General features: G+C 38.1%; 1 long non-coding RNA gene across 1 annotated transcript in view; it reads right to left on the bottom strand.

The window, feature by feature from the left end:
• Positions 1 to 20,867, bottom strand: part of LOC141922296 (uncharacterized) — a 102,152-nt gene that overhangs the window by 9,669 nt on the left and 71,616 nt on the right. The gene's annotated exons all lie outside the window — the stretch shown is intronic.

Genomic DNA, 20,867 nt, shown 5'->3' with positions numbered 1-20,867 from the left:
CTTTCAGGATGAGTCTATGCAATATTATTATTTTCCTGTTGGTAGTGTAGGGGGAAGTGTCCTTTTTAATAGGACAATCTGTCCTTGCTGGAAAGGAAGATAATAAGAAGAACTGTATATGAATGACTGAAGAGGGAAAAAAAAATATGAAAGTAAAATGGCAGATTTTCTTATGATTTTTATTTTTTTACCCCGAAACTGTTTGTTTATTTCAGCTTTAAAGAGGGCAGCATTTTGACAGCCAGGAGCTAATTTGCAACTTTTCCCCTGAATTCTAGTTTCAAATGAATTTCCTCTGCCCCACCCCTTCCAATGAAATGAAATAAATCTCAAGCTGACAAGTTTTACTATGTGCAGCCACTACAGCTCCTCTCTGATTTCATGGATTTTGGACAAAAAGACAAAAAAATGGCATAAAGTAGAAATACTGGTATATACCAGAATGTTCCATGTCAGGGACTTTCAGGAAAGTTTTGCTGGGTTTCTGCTCCAGGATCTGTAACTCCTAGTCAGAGTCATGGATTTGTTGTACAGTCACAACAGTTAAATATTTTTCAAATAAAACTTTCAATAGAGAAAAGTATAAACAGACTAGGCTGTAGCCTAAACAAACCTTTATTTTCTTTAGACTGAAGTTGAAGTTAAGGATACATAGGCAAAAATAAGCTAGGCTTGGATTACACAATTTTTCTTCCAAAAGAAAACATTAAGTAGAAAAGACCATTGTTCTTCCTATCCATTGGGTAAAATTACACGAAAGTTTTGTTATAATTTGTTCCCTTTAGTACCCTTTAGCATGTTCTATTAGTTAAAACTGCACTGTTATTAACATTATTTTGCTCATTTCTTTTACTATGAGTTACTTATGAAAGTAAACATTTTACAAAGTCTAATTTTTTGCTTAGAAACAAATGTTAAGTAATGATAAATCAAACTTTACATATCCCTGCATGAAAACAGTTTCAGTTTGTTTGGCTTTGCACTTTACAGGTGCTTTGTCATGGAAATATGGACAATATCTCAGCTAGATTTTGTTGTCACATTTTTTGCTTTGTGTGGGTTTTGGGATGAACATCACTGGTTAATGACTAAAGCAACATAGTGTTAATTAAGAAATCCATTCTTTCTCCTGGCTGCACAGCTGACTTTCCTAGAGATATCTGGAGAATTGTTTAGTCTCTGTTTGCTTTAGTTTCCTCTTTGTTGGTTTCTGGCCATTCCCTAGATACATGACAAAAAGTGAGAGAGGGAAGCCCTGAACCAAAGGACTATGACAACCAATAGAAACAGAGAGGAGATATCATGGTTCTGCTTTCTAATATCGTAAAGGTTTAGTTTTCTTTCCAATGTGGGACCAATAAAAAAAAAAAATCAGAAACAGTTTAATAAAAAAAAAAAGTGGGAGAGGAAAGCTATGGTTGCCCAAACAATTCTAAAGTGTTATTTCACATAGTCAGTAAAAGATTTTATGTAAAGATATCTAAAATCAAAATATTATAATACTTGAACGGAAAACACCATACTAATGATTGTCAGAAAATAAGAAGTATTTCTGTTACCTCTGTTGCTGCTATATCTTGCCTTACCCAGTCAGCCTTTGGAAGCAGCGATACCTTTGTGAAGCAAACTGAAAATACAGGATTGACATTCCAGATGAGTATTTTCTCAGATTTTTTGGAGGGCAGCCTTCCGTAATGGGTATCATTAGCAGAGAACCTCTTCCTGTCACACTTTTATTTCTAATCTCAGAGAGTTCAGGGCTGGTTTATAAACTGAAACATGAAATCTTATAAGATAGCTTGCATAATTGTGAAAGGTCTTCATGCTAGTCATATATGAAGTGAATTCTCTCTTGAATAAATAGACACCGCTCTTACAACTGATTTGAATTTTATAAGTATTTTTAAAAGAAAAAATAAGCTGCTTCTTGCAGAAAATTGAGTGCTAAATTTGAAATGTCATTTAAAATTTCAGACCACTGTGATCTGACTGATAACATTTCCTGAGTTATTTTGTTTTGTATTATTTTGTATATCTTGCTCAGGAAATACATATATGTGCCATCTGCCATATTCTATATACACAAATCAATTTCTGGATGACTGTATACACAAATGGGCATTTTCTCACCTTGTAAGTATCTGGGTAACAAAATGATGTGGTGTCCATGTGAGTGGACTGTAGGTATCAGCACTCAGTTTAAATTGTACCTGCCTATGTCAGACTAGCACGAGAGCTAGGGCGACAGGACACAGTAGTGTTGCATCTGTCTTGACCTGTACCTTTGCACAAGAATTAGTTTCAGTTCACTTATTCTTACACTTTGATCTGAGCTGTTTGAACACTTGACAACTGATGAGTTTGGGGGCAATGTCTGGAGGGGTTGTGGACCTCTGCAGTATCATTCTTCCTTACTTTTGCTCACCAGAAATACAAATTTCCCCAGGATGTTTGTTAGTTTTTATGTAAAGTGATAGATTGTAAGGTCGTTTCATTTTGTAGTGTTTTATACATGGTTTTATGTATGTCATTGAAAGGCAAGGAGTAAGGATATTCAGAACCAGATGAAGAGTGTTCCTGCCTGGTAGACCACCAGTTCAACAGCACGAAACACAGGTGCCCAGTGTTTTCTGCAAGTTCTTTTGGTACAGTTAGACCTTATTATCAATCTGGGGACTCGAACTGCTGTACTTAAGATTTTACTGCTTTGAGCAGAAAATTTTCTTTAAGCCTCACACTAACAGTTTTCATTATGGTGGTGGGATTTGTAGGATATTGCTGTCAGCAGGGAGCATGTATTCAGTTAGCTTTCAGTTGGACTTCTCCATGTCTAACGATTCATTAAAGCTTATCCCCCTTGGATATCGTTCTCCAGCAGTTTAGCGCTACCCAGAATGGCTTTCATCTCCTGTGCCATGCTTCCTGGGATTGCTGCTTGCTGCTTCAGTTCTTTTATAGGCTCTTTGCAGCATGCCCCAGTTCTGGTTGCATGGGTTTCCATCTCATCGACCTTCCTTAATAGCTGCTCATATTTGTTACCCAGTCCAGCTGCAGTGAATGTCGGATGGGTTTTCATTGCTTTTTCCAACAAGGCAGTGCTTGTTGAGATTGTGGGCTAAGGGATCTGCTGAAACACACCACTTTTGGTTACAGATGACCACTCAGCAGGCCAGGTGCTGGGCGTGCACCACTTGGTATGTAGGGAAAGAAACCCTGCTACCATTTTGTTTCGATGTTTTTCAAGTCTCTAGTGTACGTGTCACTCACTGGCAAGTTTGCTTTGTGTTGCCTTTGTGCTATTAAAACAGCAGCAATAGCCACTTGGAGTTCCACTGAAGTGCAACCACTTCTGCCGACAATCCCCTGCAATTCCCCTTTAAATTACCGTCCTCCTGCTGTGATTTACTTGCTGCCATCAGACTTTTATACAAAGACTGGTACAATATAAGATTTTTTTAATGTCACCCTGTGGAATTATTCTGGAGGAAAACCAGTGTTTGTGAGACTTTAATCACTGAATTGTGAGACACCTTTTAAGCAGGTATGGTCCAGTGGTCCCAGTTGTCAGCTTTTTGGTGTTAATGTTAAACTGAAACAACTTTATTGAAATTAATTGAGTGATGTTGGATTTCCAAGAGTGTCATTGGGACCAAGTTATTCTTCACTAGATTCAGCACTATTATTCATGAATATTTGTTTTAATACGAGATCTAAGTCAGTCCTTCATAAAAAGTTTGAGGAATTTATGGACAGGTATAATCTGTGCCCTTCAGTTAGGCTCTGATGAAAGAGAAAAGAATTCATCTCAGACCAGTTCTTCTGGATCTGTTCCAAAAATGTGAAACTTTTTTCCTTTAGACTGTGATCTTGCAGTTGGTGGGATTCTGCTCTAGTTGGTAGTAGCTCTGTCATTTCTCTTAGTATAAAAATAGACAAAACCAAAACCCAAGACCTGTAGTTTATTTTAATAAGAGGTGTAATTATAAAAAAAATAATTAACATGTACCTAAGAAGAGCTTTCCCATGCTGTACAGCTCAAGGGCTGTTTATTATATTATTCCTAAATGATTATTTTGCCTTACAGTGCCTAACAGAAGTGAATTTTATTCTTGGAAAATACCAAAATTTCTCAAGAGTAGGCTTCTGTTTTGAAAAATGAAATTACAGAATATAGCTGCTTTTGGTCTTTATTATCGGTAACTCAAAAGAAGAAGGTGAGGAAAATTATAAAATAACTCCTCTTCATTTTCACCAGGCTGTATTTGGATCTTGCCAAGTTAGACATGAATGTTTATCGGTATCATTTGGTACTTGCTCTGGATCCAATAAAAGGAGACTTTTTATGGCATTTCATTCTGTCATGACCTCTGTTCTCTGTTGGGATCTCACATTCCCAATACACTGAGTTTTGCTCCCTGAGAACTGGCTCCCCTGAGTACTCCCATGTCACTGCCATGTCCCACTTTGGTTCAGAAGGGGGATCTCCCTGCCACCTCCTCTGTGGTGAGCTCTGTCAGGAGGGAAAACGAGGGCCAGCAAACCCCCAGATCCAAGTTTTCTATTTGAAATAGATGCAAACATGGAAATAGTGGGGTCAGTATATTCATCTACTGGACACAGCCATTAATAATGAGAAAATGTGTAAATTATTATCTGCCTCAATTTCAGTATCTGGATAAAAAATGTAGTATTTTAAGAGAATTTGTTTTGTCAAGACATGGTACTACAAAATAAAAGCACATTTCAGCATTGTCAATGCAACTAATGTACCTTTCACATACTTTAGGACTGAAACTGTCAAGTATGATGCTAGAAGCTTATTACAACAATTTTCCCTTGTGTGCGTTGTAGCTTGAACAATTATTTGTATAAAATGCTTCTTAAAACACTTAGAATGTTGTGTATATGATTATCACCTGCAAAGGTTTGGTGTCTTCTTTTAAAAGAATATGTGTTTTAATGACCACAAGATACATTACTGTTTGTGAAACCTAGACTAAAAGAGGAAAGGTGCAGAAATTATTTATGGAGGAAAAAAAAGATTGTTTACTTCCACCTGATAGAGTTATTGTTTTATAACCAGTTTCTAATAACATATTCAGGTAATTTTTTTCCTGAATTTTGACAGTACAAGTTTGAGAAAGCAGATATCTCAGGTTTGTTCAAATATTATGGTTTTGTTGCTTTTGGGAGTTATTCTAGTAAGATTATGGAGTTAGTTGTATTTGTTTTCAAATCCAAGTTTTCCTCCTAGTTTTTCAATAGTATTTGAAATACCTTATTGTTAGAATTGAAGAAAAGCTTAAAAAATTATTTGCAACCAGTCAGGCACAGTTTTATATACCAAGATTTAGGATTCCAGGGGAATAGAATTTGGGGGGGAATTTAACCTAGATTTGCAAATGACTTCTGCAGAAAACACAAATTTAGAAAAGGCAAAGTGCATAATTTTGGCCATTTTGGAATGATATGTCTAAGATGTTTCAAAATCACTTTTTAAGTGCCAAAATGTAACTTCAGTAGTGTTAAAAGCCTGAATATGAAACCGAATATTTGGGTTCAGACTGAACAAAGTATTTAATTGAAATCCATATTAAAAAAAATTGCATTTTTGGCCACTGGTTCAACAGTTCTGTTTGCAACTCCTTTTTATTCCTTTTTGCCAATATTCATAGCTATTTGTTTTCATTCTTATTAATTCTTTTAAAAAATACTTTGAGCAAATGGTAGAAGCAGGCAGGTGTCATCCACTAGATGCATAGATGACTGTTTAATTCTCCATCTTGGAAAGCTTGTTAAGCTTAAAAAATAAATAAATTAGAAAGTAGTTTGAAATGTTAAGAAACTAAATTAAATTATTCAGCTGAAATCAGTTAGGAGGGAAAAGAGCTGTGTATATCACCATTATCATTAAAACCAAACCCAAGCCCCTTCATTATATCAGTCATGTATCTTTTTGAGAACTTAAAGAATCACTGAGAACATCCCCTAGGACATAATCTGGTCAGCAATGGGGAAAGGGATAAGACATGTATGCTGTGAAGCCTGCTGCTTCAGTTCAGTTTGCAGCTTGGCATTCCTTTATTTGTCTCCTAATAAATCTAAGAGAAGGTAATAATGTCCAATGCTATAGCTGCACATCAGTAAATTGTAATTGTTTTAGTTTTTACGAGTTGTCTGTCAGAAAATATTGCAGGGAAGTCTGAATGATCTCTAATTTATAAGTAAACTTCTATTAAGTAAAGAGTTTATGGATATGCAACAGATGATTACAGCAGTGGAGAATCAGTATCTTACTGCTTCTAATGCTGAAGGAGCTATTAGCCATGATAGTCTGAGTGTGTGTCTCTGTGTGTTTTGGAAGTTGTGGAACATGCACATCTATGGCAGCAGCTCCCTCTGTCACAGCTTCCTCGCAGGCGATAGATGCCATATACTTATTTCCTGCTGCTAAAATGAGGACAGGTCATCTGCCTTTCTGTCAGTTTATTTAGTGTAAAGGATGTTTCCTGGTGCACTGCATTTAGGAGCAGTAAGATCTTGCTAACACTGCTCATGGTAAAACTTGCACTTATTTCAATAAGTGGGATAAGACTGTTGAAATATAACCTGTGATAAAACTTAGTATTAGCATCCCAGCACTTAAATGACAAAAGTCTTATATAAATATCACAACAGATTTTTATTTTTTAAAAAGAAAAGCATATAGCTTCAATTTCTACAATTTGTTCAATTACTACAATAAAACTGAGTGATAGAAGCAACTCCTTTTCCTCCAGGAGTATAAAAAAGGAGTGAGCAGAGTAGGTTTCTTCAAGGAGTAGGTTAATACCTTTAGGAATTGATTCCCAGATTGGCATCCTAAAGGGAATGAAGGCATTTCTCTAACATCCTTAAAGCAGGTACCTAAGCTCTGGAGAGGTGAAATTTCTTGAGTACCTGTATGGTTAGTATTTCCTGGTAGCTAGTTCTAGGTAACTGCCTGTCTTCTATGCACATATTTTGGGTGATCTTTCATGCACTGTAACAGATTCTTAACCCTAGAAATCAGGGTTTTTTTCAGTCTTGAGCTTCTCTGTTGTGTCACCTCACTAGAAACCTCCCAAATCCTTCACTGGCACCAGTCCATACGCAGAGGAAAATATCTCTCTCCCCATCATCTGTACAATGCATGCATAGTTTCTCTGTCTGTCTCTTACAAGCTCATATACAAATTAAATTTTAATTATGAGTCTGTATCAGGCATCAAATCAAAATGCTAGCTACTAAACCACAGACAACAGTAATAATCCCCCCTGCTCGACAATCCCTAGTCCCTTGCGAACAATTTGGCCATTTATTACTCTACTAGTCTAAACAATTGTACTGTAATAGCTGAAGCGAAACATTGCCACATAACTCAAGATGCTTGCTTTCTCTAGTGTCTTCAAGGCATTCAGCTCAAGGTGATGTAAAAAAATTCTAGCTGGACTACAGAAATATGAAAAACGTAAGAGCACTTGCTGCGTGCTCTGTGAGGTGCTGATCATAAATTAGACTTCACAGTATTATGTTGTATAAAGTAGCCATTAACACAGAAAGCAGTTATTGTCCCGGAAGCTAGGCCAAATTGGTTTATTATTATTTTTTAATACACACTTGGTATAGAATTTTTTTGGGGGTATGAAATTTCATCCTGATCCTTAAAAATTCGTTTTTCCTCCCCACACCTCTTACCACTATGTTTTCCTCCTGAAACTCTGGGGATAAATCCAGAGGAGTTGTGGTAAGGAGAGACTGTCTGAAAATTACCAATGCTGAGATGTGGTTGAACTGGAGAAACACAGGTTTGCTGGACCAGGATCTGATCTTTGTTAGGATGACAGGAAAAAGGAGTAGCTGCTGATTTTGGTGGAGCTATTCTGCTTTCACTGATGTACAGAGGAAGAAGAATAAAGATTAGTCACACCCCTAGGATCTTCGTTCCTATGGTACTACTTGTTGTATTTCCAGATTTTCCTCTGGATAAATATACAATGACCGGTGGAGATAAAGTGGTTCAGAGCCACTTGAGGACTGATGTGCTGAATGTATCTCACCGATGGAGAAAAAAACCCTCAAAGAAAGTTTAGAGAAGCAGGATCCAGTAAAAACTGGGCAGGGGAAGGAACTAGCAAAACCCTTTCATCCTTCATTTCTTCACCTTCTTTCTTCACCGTCCTGCCAAGCCAGGGATCTTCATAGTCTGTCCCTTTTGTTTTCAGGAAACACACCCTTGTACCAGTGCAAATGTTACTGCTGAGTCTGTAAAGGCAGGTTTAAAGCCTTGTGCAACAATGCTGCCCTGAAGTTGAGGGCTGTTCAAACAAATGGAGGAGAGAAAAACACTGCAAAAGGCAGACTTGCCCATAGATTCAAATGCAACAGCACTTTCTGGGTGCTTACTCAGTTAATACTGCTCTGGTCACAGTCAGCCCTCCAACAGCCCCAGCAAAAGAGAGTCATCTGCTACTCCAAATCTACCCATAAGTACGTACAGTGCATTCTCTCCTTTTCCACTCCTACCCTCAGCTATTTTGTGTCTCAAGGACCAGGCAAGTCAGGAGCCATGGTATTTTGGTCTAGACCTACCCATAAAAGCATCAAATGAGTTAGGTTTTAATCTGCTGCTGCTGACTCTCAGCCCTGTCATATTGCTTTTATTCATGGTGTGTTTCCCAAACAATAACAAAGTACTCCTTGGAGAGTAGGTTCAAGAAGTAACTAATGCTCAGATTCATTAGAAAGTGTGTTTGTGAAACCTTTGTAGGAGCAAGCTTCAGTTTTTTCCATAACTCTTGACTAGCATTTTTTGTCTCAATTTTATTTTTCACAAAAGCATCCTGTGGGTAAAATTTATGACTTAATTTGAAATTCTATTGTGCTCTGTCATTATCAGTCCATTCCCCCACTTTTCCAGTTTCTGTGTTTCTGATAGATTTATGGGAAAAAAAGGCTTTTGCAATGAGGATTTCACTCCTCTCTGTTTATTCTCCACTAATGCAAAAAATACGAACATAATAACCACTCCATTCTTCTATAAGATGTCTGGTTTATTTAATGGATTTTGTCATCGATATAATTTCATAACTTCTTGTAATTCCCCAGATGTATTTCCAGCATGTAGTTAATGTCAGCCTGGGAAATATTCCCTTAACAGTTTCCATGATTGAAAAGTTGATTTATTTATCACAACACTCAAGTTCTACAGAAATTAACATTTCTCTCTTTTTTACTTTTTGCTACTGAAATCACAGAAACATACTTAATTTTTAAAAAAGAGGAAAAAGAAACAAGCAGAGCACCAGCCAGGGCCCCATGAGGAAGAACAGGGCTCCATGATGAACTAGGCCACTTAGAATAGGCTTTTTCAAGAGACTTGTGAAAAAATGTTGTAATAGGAGCCTTGAATTGACCTTATTTTCCTGTTGGTTACTGTGCTTTCCAGATTAAAAGCTGTTTTCTTTTATTGAAATCGAAGTGCCAAACATTGAACTTGCTTTGTAAGACATACATCAAGAGAGAAAATATTTCAGTGCAATGACATGACCTGACATTTTAAAGCAGATAACAAATGACACCTTGTCAATGCCACCAATTTATTATTCCCTCTCTTGTACCTCTGTGTCGCAGTGGGATACCACATTCTTTTTAATCATGGGCCTGCATTAAACAAATTTTTACCAGAAAAGAATATAAAATGCCCCTAGTTGTTTCCCACACACTGACCTCCCAGCCATCCCACTGTAAGGTATAAAGACAAAGGCTGTGTTAAATTTTTCAGTATTTTATTCAATTTCTGATCCAATTACATGAGCTCTTCCATCACTAACATGAATGTATATGCTATAATGTCAGCTGCTGCACATTAATCAGGCTTTTTTTTATTCAGTGGACACTGGTGCTAAATCATCTCACTGAAAAAAGTGGGACAAGAAAGAGATGCAAATGAATAAGGAGGAAACTCCTTTTTGTGCAATTACAGCAGGAAATCACTAAAGGTGGGTGGCCTTCCAATCAAGCCCCCAAAGACCTGGAAATGTACCAAGTTGTTTTACATCTTTCATTTTCATGTAATTAAAAAAGGAGAGATACTTCTTCCCATGGCTTCACTTTTCACTACTTCTTATAAGCCTGCATCAACCACTTTAACTGTGGTCAGGGTGCTGGTCTTATATAATTCTTGTAATGAATATGCCAGTAAGCTGAAAATGTTTGGGGTTATTAAGGTTGGTTCTGGAATGGTGACAGAAAGAAGGTTTCTACTGGGATACATGTCTCTCATTGGAGTTTGGAGTGTCATCTTGGTTACTGTGAAATTGTATGGGTGAATGAGAGTTAGTCTTTCAGATGGGAAACACACAATAGCTTCTAAATTTGATATTTCAATTATTTCATTGAACAGGGAGACTAAGGTTCAAGAGCACAAAGTCATATTGAGTTGTGCAGACCCTTGAACTTGCAGCCTGGTATCACAAGAGGTGAATGTGTTTTCTCAGGTTTTGGTATGGTTCTCAGGTATCTGGAAGGCCAGGGTTAGCTTGAACAACTCCTAGCTTCAGGAAAATAAATGTTGTTAGATTTTGCATGACTTGGTGGCTGTCTTGTCTTTCCCCTTTGACGGTCCATGGATTGAAATTAACTAATTTTAGAGTTACATTTGTGGTGGTTAGGAAATCTTCTGTATAGAGCATCTTCTCAAGAAATCTTTTAACACAAAAAGTTATACCAAATTTCAGGACTAGTAAGTTTTCTTGTCATTTTGCTTTTGGTTTGGTTTGGTTTGGTTAGGTTTGGTTTGATTTCCCCCCGCCCCCCCTGATATTTATTTAGCATTAGGTCTGTGATAGGAAGGAATCCACTTTGCATTGCATAATGTATGAATCTTATAACTGTCGGATGCATATTTGAAATCTTTTCCATAATAATTGGAAAAAATTATATGGATGTGACATACAGCAGAAAATAAGTGGGGGGACTTGACCTGTTTTTCAGCCTTTGAAGTGCTTGTGTTTATATTTTTTATTTTTTGAAATACTCAAGGAAGTCTGTAGTTATTAAAGCCAATAGACACCTGACTTCACTGAAACCAATACTAGGTTTTTAAGAAACAAGACCATTTGCACTTTTATGTTTAAATAGTGGAGTCTTATTCTTTTATGGATCAGACACTTTCCATGGTTAAAAGTATCATGGCTTTTAAAATGCAGTTTATGATTTCTGTTATTTCTTCTGCATGATGCAAACACCTTAACTGTCACAATAAATACAGACACTTTAAATTTATGGTGTATTCGATTTCAATCAGCTGTGTCAAACAACAGCTCTGTATTACATTGCAGCATAAATAAGTATATATGCAATATGGTAGTTTATACTTAGACTACAAATTATAGGCATACATTTAAAATAAAATAAAATCTAAAATCAAGCAATAGGAATGATAGGCAGAGTTATGATTTTTTTTTTTTTTTTTTTTTTTTTTTTTTTAGCTAAAGGTGAAATCCAGGGTTATTAACTCCGGGGTGGCTTTTACCTCAGAGATAGCATGGCCCATTTTCACCAGAATTTCAAAGACCTTCACAGAGTCTTTCATTGTTATCTTGTCTTGATGACATGCAGTGGCAGCATCTCATGAGAGAGGTAACTGCAAACCTCCTGCAAACTTGTTGCAACACTCAAGTTACAACATGTAAAAGCTTCTTGCAGCATGTAAGAAGCTGCCAGGACATAACTATATATTTTTAAGTAGTGGTCAACGTTATTGCAAAGTTCTCATGCTGTCAGGCAGCTGTGCCAGAGCGCTCAGTGTGGGGTTTGCTGGCTATCCCCAGGCTCGCAGAGACAGGAATGGGGCAGTTGAGTGCAAGCAGCAGCTCGAAGCAGGGATTTACAATGACCTTCTCAAAGCAATGATAGTTTTTTCTATTGTTCAGAGTATAACAACTCTATATTATTGTCTTTTAATATCTTAGTAATATAAAAACAAGCATACATGTTCCTTAATACCCTTCCCTTAAACCCCTCTTTTGTCTTATATGAGTAGACAGGTACACCTGTATGCATGTACAAACATGCACCTACTACAAAAATTTCTTGTTGAGATCCCCACCAGCTTAACAGTATTGGAGCCACCATGTTGTCAATGTATTAGAAATATCTTGGAATGTATTAACTAAGACAACTGTGATTACAGCTTGGTTGTTTTTTTATTCAGAGGAAAAAACTGAATTTTTCTTCAGTGGTACCTCCAGGCATGGTTCCTAGCACATTCTGTGAATTAAGCATCATTGCAAGAGGGCATTTTTTTCCCAGCTTCTTCTGAAATGGATGGTATTTCTGAAGGAGCAAAAAAAGTGTGTGACTCAGATTTCACACTATTTTTGTATATCATCTCCCCATCAATGCTGTAGTCTGCTGTCAATGGATATATTACTTGGAGTTCTTGTCCTGCATTGTAACATCTTCTGGGAGAGAAGAGGGGATATTAGTTTCCAATTCTTTAAAATTAAGGCTATTTTGCTCAGGTTCTGGTCAAATATCTCTTGATATATTTTGTTCTAATTGCACCCTATTTTAATAGGCAGTTTCAGTTAGTTCCCAAAACCTCCTGTCAGGAACTGCTGACAATATTACTTTACGCTACTAAATGACTTGAGTGTTCTGGTTGATCTGATGTAGTGCTTGTACTTAGCTTGTAAAATGCTATAGATCACTTGGATGAAAGGCATTATCTCATCCAAAACAGGTATTATTACAATATCATTACTCACTCCAGAGTGCTTTTTTCCTCTCATTCATGGCAAAATTTGGCTGAGGTGTGTCCCACAGATCCCAGCACTGGTACTTGATGGGGTAGTCAGTCAGCATTGTTTCCTGCTTTCTTAACACTGGCTCTGAAAAATGGGACAAATATACCTTGATCACCTTCAAGCTGGCATGTTTGTGTGGCAACAACCAAGCGGGAGGTTGCAAGGATGGAGTGCAGCATCAGATAGATGTAATCTGTTGGAAGTGACCATGGGTGACTTGCTGGTTTAGACTGCTTAAAGAGAATGAGTATTTAACAGTTGAATTATCTGTGTCACTCATTCCTTCAGCTTCGTTGGTTTAGAAGAAATACTAGCAGATGATGGCAGTGTGGTGTATTAATGAGAGGTATACTGAGTGAAAGGGTTAAAAGACTCTACAGTTATGTTGCAAAAATAACACAAAGATAGATATAAAAAAGAATGAGTTGTCTTATAAAGAAATAACGTTTCTCTAACTCTGTCATCCTTAGTGTATTAGGGAGTAATATCTATGATACAGATGTAATACGGTATATGAGTTTCCACATTTGGCTAAGCCTTCTACACAAGTAAATGTCCCTAGTGCAGCTTAGCCTGGCCTGCTAAGGATAAGAATGAGTGACTGAAATAAATCACTTTTTCTTCTCTCTGAGTAACAGCTTTTTGGCAGCCTCAGTAAGAGTCCAGTCAGAAATGTATGTGGTTTGGACCTTCTCAACACAAAACTGAAATTAACAGATTAGATGAGATTTAGAACAGGACAGTTAAAATGCAGATAAACTAATGTGCAATTATGTCTGGAATAACAAACAGATGTGGTTACAGTTCACTGTGGTGAGGGTAAAAGAAGAGGGCTGGGAAAAACAGTGAAAACTTACATAATATATGTAGTATTTTGTGGTAATAAAATTTTTCTGCACTTTTTCAGAGAGAGCTTTTCTGTCTTCTGTAGGCTTTGACTCAAGCATTATTTAATCACAAGGGGGCAAGAACCATACCCCTATAACATAATTATCTTTACTAAAAAGCATAAGGAGGACTTGGTTAATAATGGTGGCAGAATTAGGAGTAGAAGCTTCAAGAACAATAAAGGAAAGGGGAAAGATTGTGGGTGGTTCTTTTTTTTTTTTTTTTAATAATTGGTGAAACTGAATGGCAATTCAAAATAGAAATTGTTACAAACAGAAGAAAATTTCCTGAAGACAGTGATTTCAGGCAAGATACTGTGATCTGGTTGGCACTGGTGTCAATCTAGGATCATTTTGTTGAAGCCCGGAGTTACCCTGACTGGTAATGGGAAGCAAAATCTGTCCTCAGGAGACTTATTCTGCAGAATAGCCAGGACAGTAAAACCAGCTGCATAGTGAGAACTCAGCATTTTTGTTACGGGAAACTTCTAAAACAGCTGAGGTAAAATCCCATTGATCTTAGCACTAAGTCAAAAGTCTGAACTCACTTCAGGACCATGATTTTGATGTCCTATCAAACCTCACCTTTTTAGTGAACTTTGCATATGTTCTGTTTAACAATCCCGTTTTGTGCTTTTTTGTCTTTGCATTTAGTCCTTATCAGCTTCCAACACTACTTCACATGCAGGTTTATCAAGTTTCCCAAAGCTTTGTCATTGGAAATCGTTGCAGACCTACAGCTTCCAATTTGTCTGCATTCATGTTTTGGTATCCTATTAAAACAAACCTAGTTTCTGCCACAGCAGAAACCTCATAAAAGCAGTCAAAACTTCCAGAAGATAGGCTGAAATCAATGATTACAACAGAAAAAAGTCAGTAGTGTTTATATGATTAATAGCACCACATTAAATACGGTAACCTAGATAGGGAAATGAGAAGGCCAGATAATTTGAGTATTACAAGCAGCATATCAAGTCCTTGAAGTCCAGAGAGGGTACATTCAGGGACCCATTTTATCCTGTCAGGCCTGTAGACATCGGAAATCTTTTTTGTCAACTTTGGTGGCATTCATACTGGTTTAAAATTGTGTAAGGGAAAAATTCAGGGTCTGGTTTCTAGAGATTAAAGGGAAAATATTACAGTAGTCTCCTGTGCCATTTCTGAATGCAGGTCTACCATGTACACTGCTCCAGATATCTGCAACTGAGCTCACACACATACAACTTGGGAGGGTGGGAGGTCACCCTTTCTGCAAAGCCTCTTACTGAGGGGATCTCGTTAATCCATATAGGCTGGTTCAAACTAATTAGGATGGATATGGACACTGTAAAGAGAAGAATAGACTGCCTGTCCTTGAGAAATCTCCAGGGACATGGGAGTGGAGAGATAGCTGCACAATTGCTGACTCTGAGGAAGGATCTGAAACAGACTGCACAGAGTGTTGTTTCCAGCACCTTCTGGCATACCTGATGAAAAGCAATGGCTCTCAACTTTTAAAGGTGAACTGCAAGAGCAAAGCAAAAATTGAACCTAATTAAGCACCAGTTTCTGTGCTGAGCTCTTCCTTTGAAAAAGCACTGTGGGACAGTCAGAAGAGAAAAATACGATAAGACCCTTATTTGAAAATTTATTTTTATATCCATGGACCTTTCTTGGGCTCTGTCTGCTTCCCTAACAGGTCATCATTCAACAATATAAATAGTCTTCTTGGGTTGTTTTGTTTTGGTTTGTTTTTTTTTTTTTTTTTTTTTTTTTTTTAATTGCAGTGAGTATGAACTGTAATCTTTTTATTTTTTTCACTTAGGAAGAGAAAAGGAGGCTCAGCAGTTTATCTAACCAAGTTTATCTTGCTCTGCATTCTTCTGAGCAAGGCAGAGTTTGACACAAGATTTTCAAAAAGAAAGGATAGTTTCATGAACCTTGCATAATTCTCTGAGAGGAGAGATGTTTTCTATAGTTCCTGAGTTCTCATTAGCCACTTCTTGATGATGTGGTCTCAGAAAGAAAACTAAAAAACCCCTAATACCCCAAAGCCACAACTCACCCCCAATATAAAAGAAAATATAAGGAAAATGCACTCTGTAGATCCCTCTTTTTCTGTTGTTGTTGGTTTTTTTGGTTTTGTTTTTCCTTTTTTTTTTTTCCTCCAGGAATAACTGAATGGTTGAGGCTAGAGGGGACCTCTGGTGGTCATCTGGTCTTACCCTTCTGCTAAAGAAGGGCCACCTAGAGCCACCTGGAGCTGGCTGCTCAGGACTAGCCATTGTCCAGATGGCTTTTGAATATCTCCAAAGATGGAGACTTCACAACTTCCATGGGCAACCTGTGCCAGGTCACCCTCACAGTGAAAAAGTGTTTCCTGATCTTCAGAGAGAACCTCTGAGAGGTGGAGGATACCCCATCCCTGGAAACATTCAAACATCCCGTGTTTAATTTTGTGCCCAACTGCCTCTTGTTCTGTCAATTCAAGAGAATGTAATAGTCTACAGTGAACCAAGCAGATGGAAGCCAGTTTTTGTATTTTGTTCTAGTGACAAACAGAATTGTGTAGCACAAGACCGTCCCTGGCAATATCTTTGGTTCATTTAAGGGAAAGACAGATGTGAGTCTGGCAGTCCATGATGAAGCATCCTCAGCACTATCAGCCACTTGTGGATGCAGTTTGTCACTGAACATGTCTTTCATTCCAAAGATGTGAAATATTACCTTCAGTCAACTCAAAAAGCATTTTTCTTCTGGAATTTAGCCTTCAAACCCACAAATCTCAGCAGCAAGCACCACACAAATCTTTAAAATTGGGCAGTGGGTAGGACCTGTTGCTTTTAATTCCCTTCTAACCATTGCTGAGCTGCTGTTCTTTAAATTGCTGCTCTAGCACTTAACTTCCCAGCTCAGCATTACCCCTTGTTGGGTGTTATTTTCCCTTTTTAAATTTTTTATTTCTTCTTTTTTTTCCTTCTTCTTTTTTGTTTCTTCTCACTTGAGTAGTAGAAGATGGTAGATGTGTCACACTGATGCAGCACTGACAGCCCTGGTGATATCATGGCCTTGTTACAGAGGGCTGCCACCAGTTTCTGGCCCTAGCCCTAGTGATCTTGTGGCTGTCTCACAGCGGGCAGAACATGGTGGTTGTGTCACAGGGGCTGGTGACATAGCTGGCCCAGAACAGATATGTCCTGACTGTCAGGGAGATGTGGGATGGACAGTCTTGGCCTAAGGGTGGGAGAGTCCTGTGCAGGAAAGCAGGGGCTGCTCACGGTGATGGAGGGTTTTGACAGCCTCAGCTCTGGACAGGAACGCGACCAGACCATGGCATACTCCTGTCCTCACTCTCCTCCATCTCTCAGCCAGAAAGTGTTGCAGCTTTGTACAAGGACGTTGACCTAAGGATAGGAAAACACACATAGTCCCAGTCTGTAACATGTCATAGTCCTACAGGCAGCTGGAATGTCCCCACAACTGTGAACAAAGGAAGTTCCATACTACCCACCTTCTCTGTAGCCTGTCATGGTCTCATAAAACAAACAAATAAAAACTCTCAACGGGAAAAAGAAGAGTGTATAACTCAAATAAAATTTTTATTTTTAAGTTTTTCACCTTTATGTAAAGAGTGTCCTGGCTTTCTAAGATTGTACAGTAGTATATTAAATATTCTGGGTGGTTCAGCACTTTTCTGAAGATCAGGGCCTTCTGCTGTGTTGCCAGTGAGAAACATAAATTGACTGGTCACCTTTGGACATCTTAGTTGAAGCCTGAAGGACTTTTAAAAATGGTTATAATTCAAAATTAATTTTCTTCTTTTATAGTTTTGTTCTTACTTACTTCAGCATTTCCCTTAAGAAGGACTTCAAAGAACATCAGCAAAGCTGCATGAGGGATCATGCAGATCACCACTGGAGGTTACAGGTATAAATTTCCTCTGAACCACCTTCACATCCACTGTACTTTGTGCATCTCCACTGCTCTAATCTCAGTATTCTTGGTGAAAACCAGAAGTTGCTATCCTGACCCCCAGCTGATATAATGTTCACAGCTCGATTAAACTCACCGTCACTATATCAGCCTACGTTGTTTGGGCTGTAAGGACTTGCGAGTGAGTTATCCAGTGATACTCTCAACAGTCAGCAAGCAGAATCTGTAGGATCTAATTATCACATGAGTACAGATAATTTGATCAATGCTGTACCGCCATGTAGTAGTAGTCAATGATGCCAGTGTACCATGGATCAGCACAAACCAAAAGAACTGAAAGAACTGAAGAAGGCTAGTTTTGCAGAAATAACACTTTTCATGTGCAAAGCAGCACATGTTGTCTAACAAAAACTCAGTGACAAGGAGTGGAAGAACATTAGACATACACATTTTAAATCTAGATAAGAATAAGAATGTAGAAAATATGACTTGATATGAGATTTTTCTTCAAAATCTGATAAGTAATTCAGTGTTTTACATAAGCAAATTCTTAAATATTATGCAAAATGCCACTGCTCTTCACAGCTAAAGTGTTGATGAAAAGCAAACACAACAGTGTGATTTGAAGTCTGAAGTGCAAACAGATGTTGCTTTTGAATGAACTTCCATTGCTTAACCACTGGCTCTAGTTATTGCCGTCTAAAGAGGAAGATGAAGCAACTTTGCATGCTGTGGATGCCGGCTGTCGATTTGCAGCATGCAAATGAAATTGTACCTAATCCTTAAAAGGCAGTGCCTCTAAACGCAGTGGGTGGGCTCAATTTTTAAATGCAGTTTGGCTGTAATTTGGAACCACCTTTTTTTTTTCCTTAGCTAGGAGACTATGCCAACTCCCCATGTTAAAAACAGAAAACATAAGGTGGATAGATACTTTAACACAGCTCGCTGTTGACCTGTGATTTCCTGATCAAAATGTCCCAGAAACACATTTCTTGCCCCATACTTGTTTCCTTATTATCAAGCAGAACCCTGTGCTTGCAGAGCTCTCGTACATGCCTGCAGCTGGGCAGGGCAGTGTGGCAGTGGGACAAGCCCTGATTCAGAGAGTGTAGAAATACATGGTGAGAAGATGGAGTGGCTTGGGTGCTGCTGAAATGCCCAAATCTTTGTTTAGAATAATTGCTTCCTGAAGATTATTACAGGTGTATCTAAAACTCTAAACTATGCCAAGATGTGCAAGCTTTCAAAGATGGCTTTAAGCTGACTTTGCCCTTATTTTACTGCCTGTTTGCTGTGTCAGCAGATCTTGGATGCAACCAGTCATCTGGCCTAAAGTACTTATTTGTAATTAGGTGTCAAAAAATAAAGTGATAACAGGAATCTAACAATTCCAGTGGGTCTGTCTACCTGAAATGCAAATCTCTCTCCATTTGAGTAATTAAGCTATGAAATTTAGAGTGCTCAAAGCCTTTTATGTTTTGAAGTAATTAGCAATATGGGGAAAGATACTGCTTTCTGCAAGTACCAACAGCTGATTTGTAATAAAACCAATGTGTTTGGTTTTCTGTTATTAACTAAGTTGTATTATTCATTGTTTACCAGTATTTTGCCAGCTGCCAGCATTTGTAAAAATGTTTGTACAGCCCAAATGCACTGCAAAGATGAGCACAAACTGTTTGAGTAATTAATTACTGTTTACATGACTGTAGTATGTAGGAGTTGATCCTCATCATACAACAGAGCCCTATCATGCAAGGAGCTCTACAAACCAAACCAGAATTGTTTCAAATTTGATAGCAGGCAATACTGAATAACGAACAAAACAAGTATTCAGTAAAAAATTTTAAACATCAAAGCCTCTGTTTGTATTTATATGAGATCATGGTAAAATGCCACCTGTTCAGAATCGCATGAAGACATGCATACCCTTTGTTAGGTAGCTTGCAACTGTCGTATATTATATTCCCGGACATGTGCACAGAGCACTTGGAGAAAACCGGCTGGTTTCCTTCCTTGGACACTGAAGTGGTAGACAGGGTCTGCTGGATACTGAGCACAGAGAAAGGGAGCAGAGGTGATGGGTCAGGAGAGGGAATGTGTCCGGTTTTGGGGGAGTCATGGTGGGTAGCAAACAAGGTACAGAAGAGGATTAACCCAACTGCAGAATTGCATTTGTTGTTCGGAGATTTACATTTAAATGCCTCACATTAGAAAATGTGCATTTGTCCAGCCCAGGTGGTTTGTTCATTGAGTTTTTTTCAGGTGCCTCTGGCAAGGTGAGCATGTGCGAGCAGCCACTGCGTTGGGAAATATTTAGCACTCTTTCTTTCTCCAGCTTTCTAAAATGTGAACTCCTACCCCTACAAATCTGATGTATATTCCAGCATTGGCCGTTGAAAGATATTTGTTCATATTAGCTGGACTGGTGTGCTTAATGCTCCTAGTTCTCATATAGGGTTATGGGAACTGCTGGTTTAACCTCAGTTTAAACTCACAGTTTCATCTGGAGAGCTTCTACAAGCTCATCTGGAATGCTAACTGGCCTGGGAGCATACATTTCTTACTTTCATTTTCCTCTGTTTAAAGTATTTGCTGCTTTTGGAAGTAGGAATCGTTTATTCGATTGGTTGTGTCTTTTTATTCTTCTGACTATTTTATAAACAGCTTCTAATGATCACAGGACATTAGCAGGGTAAGGGGGAGCTAGCAGGCTAACAGGGGAGCAGCAATACTGAGTTCAGCTGTTCAGCTTTTGCAAAGGCAGCATGTTAGCCATCCCTGCCTGGTGCTGTCTAACCTGTTCTTAAAATCCTGCAAAAATGGACCTTCCACATCTTCTCTGGGGGACCTGTCTGGTATTTAGCTACCATTTCATGATATAAACTGGGACTAGTAGGCTCATGTAATACACAGGACAATAATTGCTAAACTTCTAACTGAAGAACAAACAAGCTATTATAAAATATTTGGCAAGGTTACTGAAGAGTAAAAAGCCTTATTATTTTATTGGTACTGAAATTATAAACCAATTTGCAAAGAGGTTTAAAAGTATTCTGAGCTGTTTACCAGGTGTTTTGCCAACTAATTTGGCTGTTGATGTTGCTAACACTGAAATGAGCATGTTTGGATAGGGATTGGAGCCAGTGAAACATGTTTCTGATCAATCACAGCAAAGCTTAAACTTGTTTGTGAAAAATATGAATTGAGGTTGTTTATAAACCTAATCATAAACACTGGG

Source organism: Strix aluco, chromosome 4 (genome assembly GCF_031877795.1).
Source record: "Strix aluco isolate bStrAlu1 chromosome 4, bStrAlu1.hap1, whole genome shotgun sequence".
NCBI lineage: Eukaryota > Metazoa > Chordata > Aves > Strigiformes > Strigidae > Strix > Strix aluco.
Note: the sequence above shows the minus strand (reverse complement) of the source record. Positions and strands in the feature narration are given on the sequence as shown.